The following is a 5,716-nucleotide window of genomic DNA, read 5'->3' as shown; positions in this document are numbered from 1 at the left end:
TGCTGAGATCAATGATATATTTTTAGTGACTTTTCCTTGTCACGTTGCTTCCCTTCTCAGATAGAGTGGCCTAGTATGATCTGAAGACAACCTGTTGCATTTGTGTTTCAGTACATTTCATTCGTTGAATCTCTGTCATGTGTCTGCCTTTGATTTTCCTGGTTAATACCAGATACTGCTTGGCAACAGGTAAATATAAAGTGACCACATGTGCTTATTTGGCTTGACTTTTAGAAAGAATTTAACCATAATTAATATGGCATTCACTAAATAAAGGAATAAAACAGTGGTATGTGGAATACAGTACTTATTCAGTAGCCTTACAAGCAAAGGAAAAGAGATTGAATTAGTGAAATTGCCAGGGCTATTTGTAACATAGGCTAACTTTGTAGAATGTTCCAAATTATAAATGAATGATAGGAATCTTAAAATCATGTTTATTTGTCAGTGATTCTTATTTTTCAGAGGTACATAACTGTATGGTTAATTTTGATTCACACTAATAGTTAATCTATATTAACTATTTTAGAACTATCTTCTCATTTATCCAAAACGTAATTCTCCATGGCACTGCAAAATTGGTTCACAGACACATATTTGAGAAGCTAACTATTTAACTTGTTAAGGCTCCCAGAATCATGGGATTTTTGTAGTTGAACAGAGCATTTGACACCAAAGCCATGCTCTTCATTTTTTAGAATAGTTAAAGAAGATGGATAAACTGTCCAATCTAGCTAATAATAAAAAGTCTTCTCTAGATGAGTGTGAATTCATTTAACAACTTTCCCCGCATAGACTGCTATTAATTCTGTAGGAATCAGTGGAGAGGAATACCTGTAAAAGTTTTAGCAGCTTTTTTATTAGCATACTTTCTTAAACTAAAATTAATATTTAATTAACAAACTTAGAGTAGTTCAGAATATCAATAGAATTTTTTATTTAAGTAATTCAGTTATTATTTCTTAGAATTTTAGGCTTCATTGAAGCAGAGCATTGAAAGGATTCTCTATATTTATGATGTGTGATTTCCTGTCTTTAGGTTGTATTAGCTTCTACTCTGAATTTCCACATTTTTGTTTGTTTTAAAGCTATTCTTTTAATACTCATTTAACATATTGAGCCTAATAATAGAATCATGGGAATTTATACTTGAACAAGGGCAGTGGATTTGAGCTCACAGCTGAAGTTTAATTTCATTCCAATCATTTTATAAACAAAGCACTGAAACTTCCAAGTCATTATAAAAGTTGGCAAACATACCTATTTAAAACATGCACTTGTGTCATGCCAACACACTTCTCCATTTAGAGGTAAAAATTTAAATGACTATTCCTCATAAAAATAGAGATAAAAGATAATGAGAGAGAACCCCCTTTCCAATTCTTTGACAGTGATTTTGACATTATTGTTCCCTTTATTCTTAGTTTTTTGTTATTAAATTCGGAACAAAGTTTTGATTATAAGTTTAATTTATTTTGGATGATACATGATCTTTTTCTGAGGATACCTAATCAATTTTTACTTTAAAATGAAATAAACTGAGAATTGATTCTCTAGAATTCATCATGCTTAGGCTGAGAATATACTATTAGGTCTGTATTTCTACTGAAACAGAATTATACATTCATAAAGACTGATTAATATAAGTGATTGGAGGCAACAATGCCTTAATTCTTTTTGAATATATTTTTTCTTCAAAAAGTAATTTCTGTAACTATTTTAATGACTACCTTTCCTCAATCTCACAGAAGCGTTATCCCACTGATTTTATGTTAATTCCATGAAAACAGAAACTAGCCTGACTCATGGTTTCTTTAATTAGGATGTTTATTCACATCACTCCAGAACCAGAATTTTCTTACGTCCAATAAGTTTTATCTGATTTCATTCCGTTCATCAAATACTCACAAGGATTGAACAATGTGGCATCAATGACAGAACCTGATATCGGGTCACAAATTCCACTGTCACGAGTGGCATCCTTTACAGTAACACCATCCTTCATGTAGAACCCGGTCCATAATCGCTGGGTTAACATACTCATCGGAGTTTCCAGGATTTGGTCTGGCTGATTATTCCACTCTGGGAAATCCAGAGTATATTGCCACCAACAGTCAGAATTCATATGTCCCACACAATCTGCAGCTCTATTTGGGGAAAGTGCATTTAGAAACTATTTCTTCTGGGAAGTTCTGGTGGGGGTACCCTGGGTGAGAAGCCTTCATGAGATTCTTAGAAGAATAAAAGTTTTGATAGGCGTCAACCCCACTGTAATCCCTAGCAAGCTTCAACAGCTGTACCAGCTGGAGGTGGCATCACATGTCTTCAAAATAAAATGTCTCTTGGAGACACACGCGGTCCTCTCTCTCAGGCCTATGCTTCCTGCTTGTCAGGAAGTTATGATTGAACATTGCTCGTCCTTCAAAAGTGTGTCCCATTCAGACCTCAGGTAGTGCAAAGGTCCCCATGATGCAGGACCAGGTGACGCCACAACCTGCCCCCTTAGGCCTGGCAGTGTTGATGCTGTGATGGCAGCAGGAACTAGCTTGCTAGAAGGGCGGGACACCTGCAGAGAAGACACTGGCACCTTGCTGTCTCCTCCCCCTGCCCTTCTGGCTGGTCAATTTCATGGATGGCGCCTTGCTGTCTTCTCATGTGAGTTTCCAGGGCCTGAGAGTTCCTGTACCCTGCTGCTGATTGGACAACTGGCTGTAACTGATGAAGACCCACACCCTAAAAGTCAATGGTTGAGTTTGGAAAATAACCCCCTGCGAATATATAAACCCCTGAGCAAAGAGCGGAGGACAGACCTCAAGAGGGAGCAGGAGAGCTTGTTCCCCTCTTGGATTTTCTCTCTGCCAGGACCTTTGGTTTTTGTAAATTTTTGTATTTGTTTCTGTGAAAAAATCCTATCTTACCACTGATCCTGTGGTCTGTGGATTGAATCCCTGAGACCCAGAACCTGAAACACTGGTATCACTGGGAGCCTTGGTTTGTGTCAGGTTGCTGCCTGGAGAACCAAACCTCCAGCAGCTTCTCTGTTCTTTGAAAAAATGTGCAGCTTCCATCACCGTGAGACAAGCGAGCAACAAAACCAGAGAAAATCATCTATATTAAACCTTTTCTCTCCCATGGATGCTGTGGATTGTCCCAGCTGTGTTACTAAAGTTCAAGTTCCTTTTTTTTTTTTTTGGCATAATTTTATATTAACTAATACTAATAAAATTTTCCTGGTTTCTTTTTAGGGGGAAAAAAGTATATTTACATGTTACATTGTTAAATATATTAAGAATAGATCATAAACATTCTCAATCCAAGTCCCATGTTTAAATTTCATAAAAGCCTATCAGATTTTTATGTATTTATGTCCATTGTCGTATATTCCAGCCCAGTTAAGCTCCCTCCGCTCTATCAAACATATTCTGTGAAAGCATACTCAGTGATTTTTATCAAGGAAGATGGGAAGAGGAAGCCCATGGTACAGACACTGTATTAATTTTCCATGTTTCAGTCCAGCAAACTTTTTTTTGAAGGCTTTTCCCATGGCATACAGGGTATTCGAAAAAAAGAAATGTGGGATACTAGAAACATAAAGTACAGATGGCACAACATATCCTTCCTATGCTGCTTGAGTAAATAAAGCTCCTAATTATACTATATTTTAGGTAGTCACTTTCAAAAGAATTATCTCAAGATTTTCTGCTGTTTTGATTAAGAAATATATTCAATACAGACCTTCCTGATAGTCTCTTAGCACATATCAGTTCTTTGGGTTTTTTGTTTGTTGGTTTTCTTGTATTGTCTTTAAAATATGGGATTTAATGATATTTTTGCAGATACTTTTATAGCAAATAATCCTGAGTCAAAAATAAAACATGTGCTGTGACACCAAGAAATACTTCAGATGTCTGTTATGTGTTCCCATCCTGTTTGCGACTTTATTCTCAGAAGGGTTTTAAGATGAATACCAATTCCAAGCTTTGTATCCGAACATAGCAACACCATAGGAAGATAGGTTCAGGTTATTTTTTTCTATTTCTTGGGAAAGTCGGTTACATTCTCAGAAGTTCTATCCAAAAGGATTTCCCAGGTAATTGGGAAATAATTCGTAGGTCATTTGAAGCATTTAAATATAAAGTACTTACTGATGAGAATGGACTTATTCATGAATGTTTTCTTTTTGACCGCAATCTGTCATTATATATATGTACACACATATATGTATATATATCCTGTACTTTTAAAAAACTTAACGGGATAAAATTGATACCTTGACTTTATAAGAAACTTTGTTGAATTAATACACACTTATAAAACGTTTGCTAACATGCAATATTACCTTCTTCTATATGGCTCTACCCTTTCCTCTTTATGTTGTTTTTATAAAATTGTTTATTCATTTATTTTAAATTAGGTAAGAAAAAGGATTACAAATCAATAATGAACAATACTGCATTTTACATTTACTTGTATAGTTACCTTACTATTTTATTTCTTCATGTAATTGGAAATTAGTGTCTACTGCTCTTTATTTTAGCTTGAAGGATCTATTTTGCATTTTTTATATGGAAGGTCTACTGCTGACACTTCCCTCTGCTTTTGCTTATCTGAGAATGTCTTTATTTCTCTTTCCTTTCTGGGGGTTATTTTGCTGGATATATACTTCTTGGTTGATAATTTTTTTCTCTCAGTGCTTAAAATATGTGATCCCACTGCCTTTTAGTCTCTATGATTTCTCACAAGAAACTGGCTGTTAATCTTGATAAATATCAAGGCTGTTATCTTGATAAATATCTTTTGTATGTGGCATCATTTTTCTCTGCTGCTTTCAAGATTCTCTTTGTTTTGTCTTTCAACAATTTTTGAATAGAACATCTTGCTGTGGATATTTTTGAGTTTATCCTATTTATAGTTCCCTGAGCTTCTTGAATGCGTAGATTTGTGCTTTTTTATCAAATTTGATATTTTTGGACATTATTTCTTTAAATGTTACTTTTCTCTCCTTCAGAACATTTGAAATTATCTTAGCCTTCATTTCTTGTTTAACCTGGACCTAAGTATTGGCCAAAGGTGAAAGAAAGCTTAGGGCCTTCTCAGGTTTTTCTGAGCATGCAACTAGCCTTGAAAATGTGTGTGGTCTTCTAGTACTGTTTAGAGATGCAGATGTTCTTTAAAGTTTTTATTCCCAAGGTAGCTCCTTCTCCAGACTATTCCTTTCTAGGTTTCTTGCTTTGTCTGCTCCTCGTTCTGCCTGTTGTTTCTTGCCCTGTGTTTCTGTGGGCAGTATATGTCTTTAAATGCTTTCAACAAATGCTGCTAGTAGCTTACCTTAATACCAACAGAGTTCCATAAATGGTAAAAGTAAGACAAGCCTCTGAGCAGATTCCACAGGGAGCCCACCAAACAGGTCAAATGAACAATAATAATTCTTTGAGAACAAGATATTTATCTCCCTCTCTGTCATCAGAAATCTTTACAAGGAACGTGTACCATCTCTAGGGCTGGCTACAACTAAATAATGAAGGATGGTGGGTAAGTAAACACAATGCCACACATTCTCTGCCAAAACTTTGCAGCTTCTTTCTTCATTAAGTACTCCTGTGGTTGTTGTAAACTTGCCATTAGATTTTAGTTTTCTAAAAAAGTTTGATTCTGATAAATTGTTTCCTCAATCATTGTCACTTGAGATAAAGACCTTCAGTATTTCCTGCATCTG

At 35.4% G+C, this 5,716-nt stretch overlaps 1 pseudogene; it reads right to left on the bottom strand.

Annotated features, from left to right (window-relative positions):
- Positions 1 to 1,858: 1,858 nt before the first annotated feature.
- Positions 1,859 to 3,068, bottom strand: LOC100954273 (annotated as a pseudogene).
- Positions 3,069 to 5,716: the final 2,648 nt, after the last annotated feature.

This window comes from Otolemur garnettii, unplaced genomic scaffold (assembly GCF_000181295.1).
Source record: "Otolemur garnettii isolate 467f Iridium unplaced genomic scaffold, OtoGar3 scaffold00016, whole genome shotgun sequence".
NCBI lineage: Eukaryota > Metazoa > Chordata > Mammalia > Primates > Galagidae > Otolemur > Otolemur garnettii.
The sequence above is the reverse complement of the archived record's forward strand: the minus strand, read 5'-3'. Positions and strand labels throughout refer to the sequence as shown.